The sequence below is a fragment of the Pteronotus mesoamericanus genome, unplaced genomic scaffold (genome assembly GCF_021234165.1).
Source record: "Pteronotus mesoamericanus isolate MK-2021 breed Mesoamerican mustached bat unplaced genomic scaffold, CSHL_Meso_final scaffold_54, whole genome shotgun sequence".
Lineage (NCBI taxonomy): Eukaryota > Metazoa > Chordata > Mammalia > Chiroptera > Mormoopidae > Pteronotus > Pteronotus mesoamericanus.
In genome coordinates this window covers 38,308,294-38,330,029 of record NW_026555321.1, presented here as the reverse complement: position 1 = coordinate 38,330,029, position 21,736 = coordinate 38,308,294, and the positions used below count along the sequence as shown (strand labels likewise).

General features: G+C 41.3%; 1 protein-coding gene and 1 non-coding gene across 2 annotated transcripts in view; both read right to left on the bottom strand.

Annotated features, from left to right (window-relative positions):
* Positions 1-21,736, bottom strand: part of CACNA2D3 (calcium voltage-gated channel auxiliary subunit alpha2delta 3) — an 860,744-nt gene that overhangs the window by 756,871 nt on the left and 82,137 nt on the right. The gene's annotated exons all lie outside the window — the stretch shown is intronic.
* LOC129061123 (small nucleolar RNA SNORA61) lies at positions 10,573-10,692 on the bottom strand. Its single transcript, XR_008528088.1, has one exon. It is a non-coding gene; the product is annotated as a small nucleolar RNA SNORA61 (small nucleolar RNA).

The window sequence follows — 21,736 nt, the reverse complement described above, 5'->3', positions numbered from 1 at the left end:
TATGAAATACTAACTTCTCAGATAAACAGCATCCCGTGGAAGATGTAGGTGGATTTGGGAAGTAAGCTGAGTGCCTTCGTCTCCTCCCTGAAGCCTTTTCTCCTCTCCAACCTCTTCCCCAAATGAAGCAAGGCTGCTGCGGTGTGAACTGTTCCCTCTGCACAGCAAGCCTTGCAAACTCTTCACATCAGATGTGTTCTTACTCCTGCAGATGCGAGCAGCTTGAAAGAGGTAGGGTAATGTGTAACACAAATTATTTAACACAATTAATTCTTCCGGGGGGAGACAGAGGTGTTGATAACAGGTATTTCATAGGAAAAGAACTTCCTTCTATGCTTGAAATCAGATCAAAGTAGCCACTGACATCATCTACTGCCATTAAGCAGAATCATTAGACCTAAATTAATGGAATTTTTTTTAGAAGTTCAAAAAAAGTTATCATCAGCAATAATAGCCGCTGCCATTTAAGAAACAGCTAATGTGTACCAAGTATTGTGCTTAGTGCTTTATATACATTAGTTATCACCTTCATTTTATCCTCAAAACCATCCATGATACAATGTCACTGTGATACTTTCTTGAAGAAGAAAGTGAGGTTCAGGGTATAAAACCACTTGTGAAAAATCTGTTGGGCAGCATGCCACATAGCTGGATTTGAACCCAGCACAGTATGGCTTTGCTGCTATGTTGCACAGCCTGCTTGCTTTGGCCTGTTTCAAACAATGCTTATTTCAAATGAGCTTTACATTAGTTTAAGAGTTGCTCAATTGGCTCTGGCAAGAAGTTTCCACATCCCTGACAACTTCCATCCACAGAGTATGTATTTATTGAGCTAAGGTTTTTAAGCTACTTCTCAACTTTCATCCACAGAATACACATGGGCATGTTGACTTGGCATCCTGCTATTCAATCAAAAGTGAAAATAACCCAGAGTTTATCTCGCTATCTGTTTTTAAGTAAACTTTTTGTCTTAGAATCATTTTACAGAACAATTGCAAACATAATAGATTTCCCCTCTATATATATCATCTGCCCAGCTTCCCCTGCTGTTATCCTCTTACATTCACATGGGATATTTGTCAACACTAAGGAACCAATATTGATATGTTATTATTAAATAAAATCCATGCTTTATTAAGACTTCCTTAGTTTCTACCTAATGCCATTTTCCTTTTCCCAGAATTTCATTTAGGATATCATATCACATTTAGCTATCATGCCTCCTTTGTTTCCTCTTGGTCATGACACTTTCTCTTAGATGTTCCATTTTTTTGATGATCTTGGCAGTTTTGAGTACTTGTCAGATATTTTCCAAAATGTTCTTCACATGGGATTTTTTTTCCTGATGTTTTTCTCATGATTAAATTGGAATTTGTGGGATCAGAGGAAAGAAGTGCCATTCTCATTACATCATATGACTTACCATTATTGACATTAACCTTCATCATCTGGCTGAAGTGGTGGTTGTCAACCTTCTCCACTGTAAGCAATTCATTTTTTTCTCCCTTCCCATACAGTACTCTTTGGGAGAAAGTCAACAGCCAGCAGGTAAGGAGTGGGAGTTGTGCTTCACCTCCTTGAGACAGAGTAGCTACACACACTACATTAAATTCTTCTGCATAGAAGATTCATCTGCTCTCCCCCTATTTCTACATATCATGGATATTTATACTTTGGGTTACAATCCAAGACAACGTTATTTATTTCGTTATCAAAATTATCCCAGTTTGACCGCTGGGCGCTCTTTCAGTAGATTTTTGTGTCTCTTGGGCATATACCCACCATTTTGTTTTTTCTGTGTTGCTTGAGAACTTGCTTATTACTTTGTGACACTACAAATGCTCTGGGCTCACCTTGTAAATTTTCTGCCCCAGTCCGAAAAGCTCTTCTTTCTCCAGGGAGCCCTGATTCCTGTTATTGGAACTAGTACTAGAAACTAAATACTAGATATAGTACTAGAAACTAAGATCTAGGAGAGTAGGTATTTTTCTAAACATTCATGAAAACCTGCTTAGTTTTATTTACACCAATAGTCAACCCATCCTTAGTCTTCTAAATAGAATCAGTTCCTGTATCATTCAGGCATACCAGACAACTAAAAACAAACTGTGTGATAAACAGAAATTTTAAATCCTCCATCCTAATGATTCCAAAAGTCCCTTTGAACTAAGGAGGAATCCAAATATCTTGCTTGCTGACAAATTCTTAGATTAGATTAACAAGTAGTCCACTATGTCCAGATTGCTTATTTTCCTAAGCTGTATGAATTTTGTCCCAAAGAATGAACATTTCTATACTCTATCAGAAAACAGAGTCCAAAGGGCCACTGTCCTGCTTAACCAGTGCTGTGTTTTTGGACATGTTTCCAAAGAAGCAGAAGGCCAGAGAGACCGAAAAGGCAAAGCAGCCTCTTTAAATATGCTCTCTTAGGACACATCCATCTAAGGTCTCTCGGAGCTCTGTGCCTTTGGATAAGCTGTTCCTGTGGCCTACATTGCCTTTCCCGGCACTCGGCGTGGGGCTCACCTTTGTCTCACCGGTAACCTCTTATATACTGTCCGCAGCCTATGGATAACTTCTCTGTGGATTCCAGTTCACGGGCCCATCTGTCATTCATTCATTCCACACTGTGGCAGGCTAGTCCAGGCCCTGGGATCTGGGATACAGGAGTGAATGCTAACAGACTAAGGCCCAGTTCTCACAGAGTTAATATTCCAGGGGGACAAGAGGGGAGTAGAAAAATATCAGGTGGTGGCAGGTGCTAAGAAGAAAAGGAGAGTGAACGTGGAAGGGGATACCTAGTCTCTATTCAAAAGCCACCTTATCCGAGGGGCCTTCCCACACACACTCCCACGCTTTCCTTCTCCTCAATCCACTCTATTTGTCCTTCTGGACTATCAGAGGATTCACCATGTGGAGTATAACTAATTGTTGGTCTGTGTGTCTCCCCCAGTAGACTGACAACTCCTTGGAAGCAGGCAAGGTTAGGCTCACCTTGCCAGTACAGCATTTTGCAGACAGCCAGGACCCGGTGAGGATCACTTCAAGGCAACTGATTGGCATGAGATTCTGCAAACAATAGGGGTATGGACTCCAACATGCCTTTGTACCCTAATTACATCATTTGATGTATGATTCTTATACTATCATAAATCAAAATGTCCACATGTTCTATATCTGCACTTCAAGATATAAGCTATTTAATATTAGGAAAAGACCTATGAGCACATAGGGAAAAATCCAAATGATGAAAGGAACAGACCTCAAAAGCATGGTGGGGTAGGGAAATACGTTCAATGTAGGGGTGGGGACCAGAGACTGTCCGAGTATGACATAACTGAAAGGAAGATGTTTTGGTCAAAACATCAACAAAAACAAAAAAATCCTCAAGCAATTCACCACTTGTGACATGTTTCCTTTTGGGCTTAAAAACCCACCTCATAGTATTGCTATGAAAATTTTAGAAGTTAATGTGTATGAGTCTCAGTCCAGGATTCAGCTCCTAGTAATCCTGTAATAAGTGGTATTTATATGAGAACAGGGACAACTAACACTCTTACACATACTACCATTCAACTCACTAACTCCTTGTGGGCATTCATTTAATGCTCCCAGTAGCACTATAAATCAGGGGCTACCATCACCTCCCTGTAGCTGTAACCCAACTCCAAGAGATTCGGTAACTTCCAAGAGCATGAAGCCAGCAAATGGCTAATCTAAGAATGGACCCCTTGAAAACCAGTTTGACTCTGTAGCTGAGCTCTTCCTGTTAGACAGACCCACAAAGCACATGTGCATTACATATATATGGTATATGTACACATGTACATATGTTTACAAAGCTGAGGCTACCCCCCACGATGGCCCAAAGGATGTCACTCCCATGAAATGTGTCTGTTCTTGAATAACAAGGCAGTGGGCCCAAGAGTTGGGGCTGAGCCTAGCCATGCCACATGGGAACAAGCAACTCAGGTATGCTCAGGGCAAAGAGTCGCAACCAAATCAATGGCTTGGGTACCGCTACCTGAGTTCTTGTGAACTTCCCTCCCACCCCACCCCACCCCACCCCAGGACCACCCTTTCCATTCATCATGCAGCTGCTTGACGTTTGGCAGCTACCCATCCCCATGCAATGGAAAATAACAAATATGTCTCTACACACTTTAAACCTATAACCTTGGCCTTGAAAAACACCATGTACTACTAACTAGAATGCCTGTTCAAGCCATTCAGTCTCATTGGATTAGCCAAAAAGTTTGTTTTTTTCCATAAGATGGCTCTAATAGCACTAAGTTGTCCTTAACTTCATTCAAAACAATTTTGTTAGATTATATTTTGACAGCTGTCATATCAGCATGCATTTAAAAAAAAATCAAAATTGGTGAATTTTTGTGTAGCCATTTTAATAATGAAGATGAAAGAAAACAGCAACATATTGGCATATTATACTTTATTATTTCAAAAAGGTAAAACTGCAACTGAAACACACAAAAAAAGATTTGTACAGTATATGGAGAAGGTTCTGTGACTGATTGAATGTGTCAAAAGTGGTTTGAAAAGTTTCGTGCTAGAGATTTCTCGCTGGACAATGCTCCATGGTTGGGTAGACCAGTTGAAGTTGATAGCAATCAAATCGAGACATTAATTGAGAAAAATCAACATTATACCATGTGGAAGATAGTTTATATACTCAAAATCAATAAAATTATTGGTGAAAATGAAAAATATGTGTTTTATGTTATGGAAAAACATACAGACTCCTTGGCCAACCCAATACATTTGAAAAATTTATGGAATCACTAGTACATGCCAGGGACTTTATTACACACTGAAAACATATGAACAAAACTGGACAAAAATCCCTTTTAGCTTAAAGACAACACTATAGCAGCATCTAAAAACGTCCTTATAACACAACAACACATTAGTTACAGACATGTGTGTGAGACTCTTGCTCACAAAGCCGCCTTGCTTTGCTAGCAGATGCTCAAGGAGTATTTGATACATCAACAAACAAATAAGGATACATACTGTTTTAGATTTTTCAAGGATCTCTAGTAATCATCACTCCTTTATATTTATATTTATATAAGGGCTCCTATTTATATTTACCCTGAAAGGTAGAAACATGTAACATTGCCCCTGCCTTACCAATGGTGGATCTTTGGTTCCATGTCGTTAGCTCGCTGTCAGAGTGAGGCCCAGAAAGATAGGTTTTCTAATTCCTGCTCAAGAACTTCTTGTCCCCAGAAAGGTACAGCATTTTGGATTCCAACAAACAGAAACCTTTATAAACACCCAGATATTTGGAAGCTGTGACGTTTTAGCTACCTTTCCCTAGAGACCCACGCCCCAGACCTCAGAGCTTTCTCATCATCAGCTTAGTGGGATGGCAGCCTAAAAACATCACATGAAACCACTGACCACTAAGCCCTGGCTTATATGTTGGCAGAGTGAGTGTTTTTTGTAAACCACACACTTTGGCCAATATACTCAGGCAGAACCTAGAAATGGAGTCCATCCAAGTCACCATGTGTCCTCATCACCATCTATCATGTTTACCAGAGTTGGATATCTCTTGGCAACAGATTCAATTTACACAATTAAAAAGAAGCTTGGAAATTTTAGATCATTTAATTAATCTTTATGTATTTTGTCCTATTAAGCAGCAGAGAAAATGTTTACAGCTCAATTGAATGAATTAGCATTTATAATTCTTCCTTTTGCAATGAGATTCATCTATATCTATATAAAATATTATTGAAATAAAAATGTCAAATCTAGATTATTTGGCAAGGTAGAAGGAATTTTATAAGACTGCAGAGGTGACATGTGGCCTGAATAATCTCTCATACAAATTTATGGCATTTCTTGAGCTGTAAGTATAACATGTTTAATGAAGCTAAACATTTGCAACCTGTCTCCCACAGAGTCCGGCAGAGTATATCTTTAGAATCTCCTGTATCTCACTGTGGCTCAGAAACTATTTACATCCTAAGATGAGCTTTTCATTCATAGATCACAAGACATACTCTTCAAAATTATCTTCAAAAATGATTATGTCTTTTCAGAAATTAATGACCCTTATAATTTACCAATTTAAATATATATTGACTTAGATAATTCTTATGAGATTTGGGAAGCATTTTCCTGAATATTCATTAGTCAGGTAAGTTGGTGTCTCAGTCAGTTTGGGCTGCTATAACAAAATTCACCATAAACTGGATGGCTCAAACAACAGATATTTATTTCTTACAATTCTGGAGGCTGGGAGGCTGGGAGTCTAAGATCGAAGTGCTAGCACATTCAGTGTCCGCTGAGGGCCCTCTCCCTAATTTACAAATGGCCACCTTCTCACTATATCCTCATGGCAAGGCAGCGGGGGCCGGCGTTGGGGGAAGGCATGCCACCCTGGTCTCTTCTAGTAAGGACACTAATGCCATCATGAGGACTAGACCCTCATGACTGTGCCTAAACCTAACTGCTTCCCAAAGGCCGCATTTCCAAACACTTTCACAACAGGATTAGGACTTTACCATATGAATTTGGTGAGGGGGACAGGGACACAAACATTCAGCCCACAGCAGTCAGGAAGGGGAATTTCACAGGCTCTTGAAGCTTATCTTTTGGGGAGCCCAAAGAAGAGGCCAGAAAACACTCCACTGGCAAGAATGGGGAAAAAATAAAATCTGGCATAATTTCCCTACAATCAAACTATGCTACCTTTTAAATTTGTATCTGTTTTTAGGACCAGAAATCTGGAACACCAATAAGTTGAAAATACTTTAAATTGCAGGGCAAAAGAAACAATTAAGACTTCTTATAATATAGTCCTATAGTGAACAGATTTGGTTTTTTTATTTATTTATTTTTAAATTTTTGCTTAAAATTAAACATAACTTTGACAAAATTTTCAACATGCATAAATACTTTGCCATGATTGATGCTTACTTTATGCTGGGCTATTTGGAAACATCATGTTGAAGTGACAAAGAATAGATAAGAAGTTACATCAGGATGGGAAAGGCAGGGAGATCTCTGCAAACTGCAGCCATCCAAATGATTAAAAATTCCCTCCCTATTAAAATGAGTGCTCTGAATAGGGAGTAATGAAATGGATCCAAGAAGGATAAATTTGGTGCATTATATGAAAAGCTTGCCAGGGCAACTGATATTCAGGGGTGATACTGGGGTGTTTATAAGTGAGTAACCACCATGTAAAGAAAACAGCACAGGAAGAAAAAAAGCAGAAATGGCTCTAGCAAACTCCATAAAGCCTTCAAATTTCCTTAATTTATCAATAACTTTTGAATCCTGCATAGAAACCACTAGCCCCTCAGGCCTCACAAAGATCAAAGAAAATAAAATCATGTGTCATGAGACAAAAGAGAATCAAGTCTCCCAGACTGTACATCAGCAGCATTGCTCATCTAAGAGATGTCTGATTTGTCCCTTATGCTTCAGCACCACACAGAGGATGCTCTGACACATTGGGAGCCACACAGGGCCCTGGTGGTGTCCAAGACACACGGATCAGCAGGAGCAACTGGCCTCCTCACAGACCTCAGGGTCCTCTCTGAAAACAACTGTGAGCCCTAAGTGGAGAGAAAAGCAGCAGAGCCCCACGTCACTGTACCAACACACTCTGGCATATCTGAAACTCACACCTGAAAGCCCAAATGGAAAACCCAAACTCTACTCATAACAACACAGGCAGTAATGCTGCACCTCAGTTCGTCATCTGTGAAACAGTGATTCTGTCATTTCTCGGTTCAGACTGTGAGGATATACCTCATCACCACAGCAAGCACCTTAGTATAGATCGGTAGGGACCTCCTGAGAGCAAGAAGGGAGGTCAGAATAAGGTTGCAGATAAATAGGCCATAGGTCCTTATTTTCAGGCTTCTGATTTAAAGGTCTGAATTTCACATGTGAAATGAAAGCATTTAAAATAAAAGACTAGAATTCCTATAAACTTGTTAAAGAAATCACCACTAGACTCTGGCCACCTCCTCAAATACAGGGCCCACTCTCCCACCAAGGAGTCTGCCAGGGTCAAGAAATATTTGCTCAATTTTTAACACCATTTAGTGGCATCCTGGGCTAGGCAATTTATACACAGTATGTCAAACTCTCAATACAAGCCAAGTATTATTCCCACTGCACAGGTGATTATATTAAAACTCAAAGAGGTCAGATCTCTCCATAAGATCACATCCAGTTAAGTGGCAAAACTAGGTTTTGAACTTGGGTTTCTGCCACCCCATCCTCCTAAGGAAACCAAACTGGATATCTATGAAGACTCAAAATTTAGGCCTTTGAACAGGTCTCCATTTTCTAATCGATAAAATCAGGAGAATGGACCAAATCTTTTTGCACCCTGGGAGTTCTGAAAGGTCAGATGACATCCTCTAAACACATACATTTTACACTGAAATAAAAGTGGAGCCACAAAGAGTTCCTGGAACAAGCTGGACCAAGAGCACGCAAGTGTCACCTCATCCAAGCTTCACTGGCTCAGAACAAATCCTGTCAGGGTTGGTAAAAGGGAGTAGGGGAGATGACCAAAAGGATCCTGGGCAATAGCTGAACTGTTTGTCTTTGCTCTGTTCTCTTGCAAAACTCTAGACTGAATAATGCATGTATGAGATAGACTCAAACCTATTCAGCAAAGGTTTAAAGAACTTAGTTGAGATTTGAACAACCCATACAAGTTTCAGAATGATCTGTATACTATACATGCAAAGGACAGATCCAAATGAGTGTTCCATAGCTTAAAAGTCTGGCTAAGATGTGAAGCACCTTAATGATACACTGAAATGAAGACAGAGTTTACAGTCTAAGTCTGATCAGATGATTGCCTGATTTTAAAAAAATTCAACATTTTCCAGAGGACTCTAACTGGACCCAGAGTTTATACAAGACAACTTTCAGAATGGTCAGGATATAATCCAAAATTACTTGAGAAAAAATTTAATCAACAGATACTAACACCAAGATGCACCTTATGTGGAAACTATCAAACAGAGATTTTTTTTTTTTTATCCTCTACCTGAGGACATTTTTTCATTACTTTAGGGGATAGAAGAAGAGAGAGAGAAAAACATCAATTCAAGAGAGACGCATTGATTGGCTGCATCCTGCATGTGCCTGGACCGGGGATTGTGCGCCCTGGACAGGGACTGTATGCTCCCAGAATGAGGACCAATCCATAGCCTAGATATGTGCCCTGACAGGGAACAGAACCTGCATGGGTTACAGGATGATGCTCCAACCAAGTAAGCCACACTGGCCAGGGCTCAAACAGAGACTTTAAAAAGAGCTGTTGAGACTATCAGGGATATTCAACCTTTTGGCCTCTCTGGGCCACACTGGAAAAAGAAGAGTTGTCTTAGGCCACACATTAAATACACAAACACTAATGAAAACTGATGAGCAAAAAAAGGTTTTAAGTCAATTTATGATTTTGTATTGGGCCACATTCATAGCCATCCTGGGCCACAGGTTGGACATCCCTGTGAGTTCGTATCAAACAAATGGACAAACAAAACAAAAACAGACTCATAGAAATAAAGATCAAACTGATGGTTACTACAGGGAAGGAGGCAGAAGGATGGGTGAAGGGGGATATAATCAATAATAGTGTAGTAGGCTCGCACGGTGACAGGTCATTACTAGACTGGGTGAGGTGATCATATTGTAAGGAATATAAATGTTGATAACTGTACTGTACACCTGAAACTAATATAATAATTGTATACTAACTATAATTTTTTAAAAAATTGTATTTCAATACAATTGAAATAAATGAAAAAATAAGAACACTCAACAGAGAAATACAAACCACAATAAAGAACCAAATGAAAATTTTAGAACTTAAAAGCACAACATATTAAATAGAAAACTCACTTAGATAGGCTCAAGAACAGAACAGAGATGACAGAGGAAAGAATAGTGAACTTGAAAGAGAGATCAATAGAAACTACCTGCTCTGAAATACAGAGCAAAAAGAGACTGGGAAAAAAATGATCAGAGCTGCAGAAACCTTTGGAACAATATCAAAAGGCTGCTGCAGTTCCAGCAAAGTAGGAAAAAGAGATTTGGGCAGAAAAATATATTGAAAACAATAATTGCAAAATTTGCTCAAATACATAAATTTACAGATTTAAGAAGCTCAGAGATTCAGATAAACGGAAAGAAAACCACTTTTAGACACAACATAATCAAATGGCTGAAAACAAAATATAAAAAGAAAAATCTCAAAAACAGCTAGAGGAAAATGATACATTAGACAAAAAAGAAATGATGATTTGAATCACCACAGATTTCTCATCAGAACCTCTGAATTTCTCACTAGAAACTATGGAGGCCAAAAGACAATAAAAAAACATCTTTTCAATGCTGAAAGAAAAGAACTGTCACCCCAGAATGCTATGTCCACTGGACTATCCTTTAAGGATAAAAGCAAAATCAAGATACTTGCAGATGAAAGAAAATGAGGAGAATTTGTCAGCTGCAGACCTGCTCTACAAGAAAGCTGAAGTTCTTTAAGCCAAAGGTAATTTTTTTTTTTCTTGTTTGAAACTAGCCCACATGCTACAGAGCTGTGAGGCCAGCTTCAGTTTTACTTTTCCTCCTTTTATGACCACCAAGACCGGTGTTCAGATCCAACGGGAAAGGGGACTGGAGGGTCAAAGGTAAATGTTAACAGAGGGAAACTTAGATTTTTAGGCATGACAGAAGAAAAATGGTAAAAAGCTGGTCAAATAATAGACTGTGTTTTCTACTCCTAAGTACTCCAAAATATGTATGACTGTTTAAAGCAAAATTCATAGCATTGTCAATGTAACACATATGACAACTATAACACAAAGATCAGGAGGTAAAGGTGCAGATATGATTGCAAGCTTTCTGCCTTGTACACAAAATGGCATCCACTCTAAGTACGCTGTGAAAGAATTACTCTCACTCAGAATTACAAGATACACAAATGAGTGAATAAATGAATCAATAAGAAAATAATTTCTTCTGGATCTATAAGTTGCTGAATATGTCAACAGCATATCTGAACAAAAACCTTGCTAGGAAAAAACTCACAAATCCAAGAAACTAGTCTATAATATGTTAATTTAATAACTGATATATTTCAGTGGATTTCGATATAGATGACCTCTCATTTAGGTGTAAGTTTTCGCATTTTAACAATTTAAATAACTCTCATTAAAACTTAAACTACACCCCTAACTGGTATGGCTTAGTTGGCTGGCATTTATATTCCTCATTATCCCACAAAGCAAAAGGTCATTGGTTCGATTCCCAGTCAGGGCAAATGCTTGGTTGCACGTTCAATTCCTGGTCCAGGCACATAGTAAAGGTAACCAATCAATGTTTCTCTTTCACATCGATGTTTCTCTCCATTTCTCCCTCCCTTACCCTCTCTCTAAAAATAAATACATACATATGTACCTATATAAACAACCAAGTTAGAAGCTCAAAATTACAACTGTACCTCAAGAAAACAATTGTCAAAGAGGTTGAATTAATCAACTTTAAATACAAACAAGAAAATAAACTATAGTAATAAAAAATTCTGATTATCCAAAATGGAAACAAAATAATTAATGGAATTTTTGGTCATGGTTGTACTATTCTCAAGATCTTACCCTCTCATACCAACATTTTGGTAGTCTAGACTGTGTGGTGTATGGAGGCAAGGATTCACTGATTTTGATCTCTATATCCCCAGCATCCAGCAAAATAGTAGCTATTAATACCTACTAGGTGACTTAAAGACGACTTCCCAGCGTTAGAAGGAAATGAAAACATGGGCTTCCAAGTGCTTTGCCTGATGCCTGGCATGCAGCAAATAGGATAAAGGCTGGCTGGCTGAGGAGCAAACTCTTCATCACCCCAACCTCTCACTGTCTCCACCCTCACCTAAAGCCTCCCTTATGCAAGGCCAGTATAAGTGCAGTTGCTGAGCATCCAAGGTTTTCAGCCTGGAAGAGCCCGCAGGTACAGAGGGAAACCCCCAAAGTGTAAGTCCACACGCCCAGACCCTGGACCTTGTCTTCCAGCAAAACAGCCCTTTTGGGACCAGCTGTCACTTCTGAGCGTGGCTTGATTTTCATCAGAGCTTTCGCAAATAAATTTAGCAAGATTTTGGTCCATCCTCATGTCTAAATAACATATTGAAAATCTTCCTTTATAAAGGAAATATTAGAAAATAATCACATGCCTAATTAATGAGGCTTTACTGAAAATCTAACTGATAAGAGTAATTATGACCCAAACATGCTAGCAATCTATGTAATGAGAATACTATCCCTATCACAGCAGACTGACTGCAAACAAAGTTAGAGGAAACATTCATGGCAGTCACCAAGAAACAATTAACTAAATATTGACATAAAAGGGGAAACTATAATATTTTAATATTTTAGATAGCCCATTATATAAAAGTTCTTGATCAAAAGTTGCTTGAAATTCTACTAGAAAAGACAATAGTGGACACAATTTTAGAGATTCAAAGGGCACAGTTAGCATGATAAAGTGCCTAGTGCAAAAACACGCTTGAGGTTTCATGAGAATATTTACTCTATGAGAATCATTTAATTAGTAAGGATAGTTTTATTAAGAAGAATCCTTAATGAACTGTCGCCATCTTGTCAGCATGCTTCAGGGATTCCCAAGGACCGTACTCACCAAGCCTTCAGCAGAACTCCACATGTCTACCTAAGTCAAAACACTGGGAGGGATACTTGAGGTCCCCTAACAGTGGAGCACACAGGTAATTAGACCAAACTGCTTATGAAAGGAGGAGGTCGTTTGGTTAAAGCCAGCAAATATTTAATATCATCCTTATGCAAGAAAAGGAGGACTGGAATGCCAGCTAGGAATGACTAAAAATCCTCCAGATTTCCTTTGAAGGAGGGAAACCCCAAAGAGCACGTGGTTTATTATCCACACCGCATAGTCCAGACAGGCGTCAATAATGGCCCCCATACCGAGATCTCCATAATGATTCCCCGACATCCATATCCATCTCCCCGAATGTGAGATGGCAGTCCATAAAAAAATGGAGAAGGTGTCCCAGAAAACAGGAATTTCAACCCAAACAGAATAGGTGGAAGTCAATAGCGTGCTGGTAAATGCCTAACATCCAGCTCTCCAGGACGAAGAATAGCAGGGGGCCAGAGGGGAGGCGGTGGGAAAGCCCTAAATTAGAGCATTTACTGATTTCCATAATGTAAATACTTAACCCCGGCCCATTCCAAGTGACCAACATGAAGTCTCTAAAAGTGAAGTTGGGAAGAGACAAGCACAATCAGCTCTCTTCTTCAAACTTTTATTTTTCAGTGACAGTTTATATTCAGTATTATTTTGTCTTAGTTTCAGGAGTACAGCATCGTTGTTAGACAGTACTTCACAATCATCTCTTCAGGGCTGCTATCGACCAGCTCCAGCACAAACTGAAAGGTAAGAGGGAAACAAGGCAGCCATGGGGGTTATTCATGGAGACCTACAGGTAAGTACCGGTGACTGACTGGAAGCGGTTAAATTGCCTCCTCAAATATGTCCACGCCCTAATCCCTGCAACCTGTAACTATGTTACCTTCTGTGGAAGAAGAGACTCTGCAGATATGATTAAGTTAAGAATTCTGAGATGGAGAGTTTTTATCCTGGGTTATCTGGGCAGGCCCAGAGTAGCCACAAAAGTCCTCATAAGGCAGAGAGGGAGACAACAGTCAGGGGAGCAGATATGACGAGAGAAGCGGGGGTCAGAGTGGGCCACGACCAAGAACAGCCCCTGGAAGCAGGAAGAGGTGAGACACAGATGCCCCCCAGGGCCTCCAGCAGGAACACAGCTCGCAAACACTTTGACTTTAGCCCTGTAAAATCTATTTTGAACTTCTGACCCCTAGAATTGTAAAATAATAAATTTCTCTTGCTTTAAGCACCTAGGTTTGTGGTCATTTGTTACAGCAGCCATGAGAAACTAATACACCGACTAAAACCCCAATCAGACTCATAAAAACAAGGATGGAGATTAATATGCTAACCTCTGGGACAAACAAAAACTGTGAGACAGAAGTTGCAAAATAGAGCCCTTCCCCTCTCCCTAGGGTCCAGTCAGACCTGCAGACTAAACACTTGAGCCAGCTTTCTACACTAGAAAATTTCATGTTTAAAAATCACATTTGTTTCAGGCTTGTCTGGAAAACTAGGACATCTGACTCCACTGGCCCCACATCCCACAGGGAAACATCAGCTGAGGCGGGTATGGCTGCCCAGGGAATGAGCCAGTCCAACGGCGAAGCTCCCCCTGCCACCCTCAGCCGGAAGTTATGGCCAGTCTGGGGAGGGGAGAGTCTTCACCCTCAACCCCTCTTCCCTCCCCTTCCATCAGCACCCACCATGCTAGGGGTTTGTGGAGCTCCAAAGAAGAGAGGAGATGACACACCCCTCATCCTCTCCCTTCTCCCTAGGGCCTATATTAGTCTCCAGTGGCTTCTGTAACAAGCTGGCACAAACTAATGGCTTAAAAACCCCTTGCCTCTCCAGCTTCTGGTGGCTGATGGCATTTTTTGGTGTTCCTTGTCTCTGTCTTTACCTCCTCTGGTTATCCATAACTCCTGCCTCGCCTTTGTAAAGACGCTTGTGATGGCATTGAGGGCCCCCCAAGAAATCCAGGGCACTCTCAGTCAGGGCGAGGTGTGGGGCAGCCAGACAAAAAGAACTGGGATGAGGGACGCAGCGTAGCTGGGGCTGCCCAGGCAAGGCGGGGAGGGATGCTCAGAAGCCAGGCTCTCTGCCTGAGACCCCGCCCGCCTCTTAGTCACTGCCCTGTTGAACCCTCTGCTTGCTTCACCATCACACCAAAAATAAAACACTACCCCTGTCTCAGACCAAAGGGTGGCCCTCTACCCCTCGCTGCCTCACCCCCTTCCAGCCAGCAGGATTCCTTTCACTCCCCCGGAGGTGGGTCCTTCATCCTCTGAGCCTAGATGGGACCTCCTCTCCTTGAGGCCTTCCCCACCTCCCTATCCAAGGTCCTCGCTGTCTTATCTTCACTTCTTCCTGGTACTTGTCACTCCCTGGGATTACTCATCTTGCTCTCCTTTGTCTCCCTCCACCAAACAGAAGTTCCAGAAACCAGGGAGCCTCGCTGGCCTTGTTCCCACAGCATCCTCAAAACCCACCAGGGCAGGTGCTCCAAGCAGTCATGGCTGAGTGATCGGTTTCCCCATTCTGTGCCACTATGATGATTTCAAGTCCTGGCTGAGTACTGCTGTCTTCCACCTGGGCTTACTTTTGACAAACACAAAATAGTAAAAGCATTTTTCCTGGGTTTCCTTCAAATGCCCTCAGTTAAATCACTGATGTTAAAAAGCTTTTCTAACCAGACAATTATGTTGTGCTGCCTTCAGCTGGAGTGCAAGAAACCGTAATGCTTTCTTTGAAATGCTTTTTCCTTACCTAATTAGTTTAAAATGTTGACATTAATCCAGGCATTCAATTGTAGGCCCTGGCACTTTGTTGTTCATAGTCCGCCCCCACACACTTGGGGGAACAACTGTTAACCTACCTGTGCAAACTTTAAAGATAAGGAGGATATGTTAATAATTATACAAATGTTAGCTTTTGTTTATTATTATATAAAGTACATACATATTTGGAATATTTAACATAATCACAACATGAATTTTTAAAAATCATTGAAATGTGAAAAAAAAAGTACCACTGCAAAAAAAAATGATATTAAAAAGTTTGTTCACTTGGAATATAAAGATCCCAACTTTAAAAGCCTTTGCTTCTGACATTGTAAAATATCTTCTGGAAAGAGTAGGTGTCAGGCCTCTTAAACTGTGCCACATCCCATCTCCCGGAACTGAAAGCAGGAAAGAGAATAAGGGTGGACACATAGAAAGAAATACACAGCTCTCAAAGGATTCCATAACCCAAAAAAGGTGGAGGCTACCTAATTTGGGGAACCAGCATGAGACTGTCAAGTTTTTATTTAACAAAATAAGGAAATTTTAAAGAGGAAATACATGCATGCACATGCACACACACACACCCTACCTTCAATTACAGTAATTTAATACAGGATATTTGAAATCAAAAAATACGAGCAAGCAAAGAATAAAAAGCTTAGCCCTTGAATGGATATGTTTACATGTATGAATGCCTCCCTGCATTGTCCTTGTTTCTCTTTGGTCCACTGAAACCCGAGGAAATCAATTTCACAGCCACAAGCCCTGGGCTGTGGACCTGAGTTTAGAAATTACATGGGAAAGGCTGTGACAGGTGAAAAAGTAAAGAATGTGTTGACCCACCTCCCACCCTCACCAGCTTTATTCACTTGGGAAAAGGGAGGTCCTTCCAGGCAAGGCATGGCAAACCCAGCAAACAAAGACAAGATAAATCTTGGCTCCTAAAATCCAAAGATCGAGTCCATATGTACATACGAATATTTGAAGGGAGAGGAGGTAGGCTCCACGGCTGCCCTGCGGAGCTGACATCAGCTGAGAGAGAGAACAGGGAGCAGGCACAGTGCATGGGAGCACACTAGACGAGGCTGCAGCCACATCTCAGCGAATGGATGCTGGCACAGGTCACAAACCTCCTGGAGGGCACCATATTTTATGGACTACCTGCTCCTATCAGGCTTGTTGGAGAAACTCCAGTCAAAGGACGGGAGGTCTGTCATGGGGCTGCATCCTAGCTAGCCCTTGTTGGTATTAGCATCTGAGCAGCAAGTGAGGAGACAAAAACACCAGTGTTGCCATTTTGGTCTGGTATTGTCAACCCTGGACACTGGCATGGCACACGAATCTACCACACCTGCTTCTTTCTGACTCTGCTGGGGCATCCTTTTCACACCCTGGGATGCTGTGTGACCACGTAACTGTGAGCCACTCAGAGCAGGAGAGCCAGCCACACATACCTTTTAGCTCTAATGTAGGAGCCTTGTGTAGCTCCACATCTGACCTACAGCAGAAAGCACTGGCTCATCAATGACAACAGCTACATTGGAAAAAATCCGTTCACTTCTCCAGCTCAGCTTTAGTGACAGCCCACTGCGTGCTACCCAGGTCCTGCCCTCTGGCTCCAGACTATATCCCTCAGAGACGGGAGGATGGGCCTCCCATTTGTCTTTCTTGGTGGCTATGATATAAAGACGAATTCTATAGCTCCTCAGTATGTTTATTAGTCAAAAGAAAGGCACTTGGAAATACTTGCAACAGACAAAATGTTAATGCTGTATGCTTCAGGCATGGTAAGTGACAGGTTTAATGAATTGATTAACTCAGCCAGAGTCTCCAGAATATGAGAATTTCCCCCATGAGAATTTCTAAATGCCAGATTCATTCTTGCCAGAGGCATCTCAAGACTTTATGTGTAGTCATGAGCTGCTCCAAGGCCCCATCCAACAAGGCTTGAACTCCGCGGTCCGTGGGACCTCAGCAAATGCCTTCGTCCCAGTATTTCCATTTGAAATAGCCAGGCTCAGAGGATCCCCAGCATGGCAGGGTTGACTGGTCGTGGGCTAACTCATCTGACTATGGGGCCCCTCTCCTGGCAGTTCACTACTGAATGGCCTCTAGCAACAGAGGATGCTAAAAAGGGACTCAAGGCCCCCCATGCTGCCTACCCCCACCAATCCAAGTGAACACCGAGATAAATAAATTTCCCCATTTTGTTGCATTTTTTTACTTCTAGCGTGTTTTATGACATATCATAGGTCTCCATATCTATCTTTCCCCATTGCATGCTATTTGACTCTATCCCCTATTGATCCTGGGGTACAAAACAACACTGGTGGTCCCACAGGCAGCCTCGGCATTCGGCACCCTGAAGGCAGCAGGCCACCCTTTACACGTAGCAGCAGGTCACAACGAATTCTTTAATTCAGCCTGTATCCTCTGAGTAGTACAAGGAATGGAACCACCTCCCTGGGAGGGCTATGGAAGAGAGGGAATGCTGTTATCCTCCGCACACAGGCTGATGGAGACATCCATTAGAGAACAATGAACTGTGACCCAGGAAAACCACCAGGAAGCAACTGTTCCTGTGTTACCAATGTTCCCCAGGGGCTGGGGCAGGAGGGGGTGTCTTTAATGGCCCAAACCCATGCTGGTAAATAGCTGCATTAACGTTATAGAAATATACTAATTAATACAGCCAGAGAGGGCCTGAAGAAAAGAGGCTTTATTACTTCTACTTAAACTATCCCATTAAAAACCTTTCAAAATGGTGAAAAATAAGGTTTTCAGGAAGCAAATGACCTGAACATTTTCCTAAAGAAAGGAAATATGACCCAGTTTCAGTGACCAAGAGCCATTTGTGGAAGCATTTGTTAGCTCTGGGCCCTCTTCCCAGCCCCTAAAGCGGGTCATCCGGAGGCTTCACAAGGAACAACTAACAGTGGATTTTCTGACCTTGGATCATCAATGCAGAAGCCCACATTATCCACAGAGATTAAAGGCCATTTGTGAGGAACCATGAAAACACAAGAGCAGACATACAAGGAGGGGCATCAAGGAGCCCTGGAGGCCTCCTGACCCCAGGCACTGCACTGGCAGCACCACACAGCGTCTCATTAACGCCAGCGGAATACCCCTGAACAGGGGTTATCATCAGAACACCATGAGCACTTCACAGATGAGGAAACTGAAGCCGGGAGCCAGAGATGGGAAACTCCCTTTCCTCCACACCTGCCTGCGTACAGAACAGACACTCTTAATGTAACTACATTAGCTATATCATGACTAATGGTGAGAATTTTCTCCTCGTTCCTGAGTCTTAACAAGTAAGGCTTCGAGGTATCTGGGGAATGCCTTCCCAAGACACAGGCAGCAGATGAATTCAAGATGTGTTCCCTACAGTTCCTTAGTACAGGGGTTCAGAATGAGCCACGCCAAGATGTGGCTCTGTGGGATGTGGATTATTTGAGCTGAAGACAGTCGAGATCCTGTGGGCTCAAAAGAAACTGTTACCTCTCACTTTAAGAATTTAAATTCAGGGCCTTGCCCATAATAAGAGCTATCACTAGGAATAACTTTTTATGACCTAGCTATAGGGCAGGGCAAACTTCTCATTTCTGAACATCTGCTCTTCTTATTGCACTGTGAATTACCATTCTGCCCTCTGAAACCTCAGGCCTCTTACCTCATTTTTAGTTCAGATTCCATATATACTTCATTTCACCTTTCTGTCTATGACTCTCATGTCTGTGGGGTTCCTGTATGTAATTCAATTCAGTTATTCTCTCTTGTTAATCTGTCTCATGTTGATTTAAATATCAGATCAGCTGAAAGAACCTAGAAGGGCAGACTAAAATTATTTCCTCCCCAATATTAGCTAAATAAATTCGTCTGGTCTCAATGGCGCCTTTGCTTCATTGTGTACCTCAGCCTCCATTTTTTAAGAAATCTAACACCTAAAAACATAAATTCTTTAAAAAACAGAAAAATAATTTCTATCTTATCAATATTTTTTGACAAAGAAAGTTGTAACTCTCTTTAAATAATAGGTCCTCTTTTATTAATTATACATTAATTCACAGGTGACTACTATGTTGTTTGTTTTTTTTTTTAAAGCCTAATGACAGAGGAAATTAAAGCTAAAGAATTGATCCCTGGCTGGTATGGCTCAGCAAACTGAGTGCTGGCTTGCAAACCAAAAAGTTGCCTGTTCGATTCCTGGTCAGGGCACATGCCAGGGTTGTGGGCCAGGCCCCTGGTTGGGGGCATGCGCGACACAACCAATTGATGTTTCTCTCTCTTTCTTTATCCCTCTCTTCCCCTCTAAATAAATAAATAAAATCTTAAAAAAAAAAAAAAAAGAATTGAGTCCCTGTCAACTAAGGCAGCCATGAAGAACACCAGGACAGTCAGAGGAAAGTATTCAGTTAGTAAAAAATAAGCGGGCCTGAGTTTCTAGGCAAAGGTAAGGAGTGCCTGTGCCGCAGAGCAGTTCTGGTGTCCTCCAGCATGGGTTCCCCGGTGCTGGCAGCCTGCCCCCTGAGAAAATGCAGAAGAGAGTGGGGCTGGCAGTCCAGAGGGCACAAGGGGATCCAGGAAATCCCTCTTCTTAAACACTGCATTCCTTTTTACCTGTGACTAGCACACCATTGTGGCAAGGCTGTGGGGAAACATGTATCATCCATGAGTAGTGAGGGCATGTACATTGGTGCAACCCTCTAAGGGTTAATTTAGCAAAATATATCAACATCACCAACACAGTCAGCCTTTTTCTCTCTCTGTTTCTAATTCTAGGGATTTATCCTGAAATAATAGTACCCACTTGTGAAATGATGCCTGTGCGAGGAATTCAGAGTGGCATGACAACAGCAAAAGATAGGCCTTTCAAAGGAGCATGGTTGAAACTATAATGACCCATTCATAAAATGCCACACTGTGCAGCTGGGAAAAAACCAAGAAAGTATGTGTGTTCTAATATGGGGAGACTTCCAAAATGAATAAAAGCAAGGCTTATAGTAACATACATAATATGCAATCACTTACATGAAAAAAAAAAGAAACAAGAATATATTTGTGGTGACTTGTACATGCATAAACATATATCTAGCAGAATAAATAAACTAACATCAGTTATGACCTGTTTGGGTGAGGACTAGGAACAATGGAAAGGGAAAATGGAGGTAAGAGATAAACTTTTTCTGTGCTCCTTTTCATACTTTTGTGATGCTTAAGTCAAGTGTATTGTCTATTTTAAACATGAAATACTATTCAATGATCCCCCCATCATTATAAACATATCCAGTTCTGTTAACATAACCTTCCATTAAATCATCAGTACCAGTCCCCCTTCACAGGATGCAGTCTGTCAGTCATTTACCACTATCAGGAACTACTGGAGTTCACTAGCACGCCCCTCTGCCTGACTTACGGCCTCAGCACAGGATGGAAGGCAGGAGGGTAAACCTGGAGGGGAGACACTTCAGGGATAGGCAGGCCGGGGGGGAAGACACATAATGAAAACGATGGACACCAGAAGGCTCTGGGAACAGGAGCCAGTGGGTTTACTAAACCCTCCCCTAGAGGCTTGTGTGACTTACGGTACATCCCACATGGCCTCACTCCAGACCATGATAAGCTGCATTTCACAAAGTCTTTTTACACCCATTACTTCATCTACTCTTCCAACATGCATCTGCATCTGACAGATGAAGAAACTCAGTCTACAGAAGTCCAATGTCATGGCCAAGCTGACATATATCCACAAATTAAAAATCCAAATCTTTCTTCTTAGGTCAAGGTGAGCTATCTGACACCTTGAGATATATATTTTTGCATGCTGCATAGATTTTTGTACTATGTTTGTTAATTTTCCTATAAAAAAATACACTAGACAGACTTATTACCCACGAAACAAGAGCTGTTTAGTTAAGATTATAGGATAACTTTTTTTTTTAATCACACTCGTTGTTCAGAAAACTTAGAAGTCGCTTCTCAACATCCTAATTTACATGATGGAAAGTCAAGAGCTGACCAGCTGGGTGCCACTTCTGGACAAATAGAGTCCTATCCCCAGGCCCCCTACATCCCCAAGTTCCCTTGATCTTCCTTACCTCTCCACTTTTTGTTTCCATCTTACTTATTACCTGCTACAAATTTTGTGCCTTTCTTATTTGTCTTCTCCTTACTAGACTGTAGGCCCCACCAGGGCATGAATCTTCTTTCCTGTTCGCTGATAGAATCTAAAG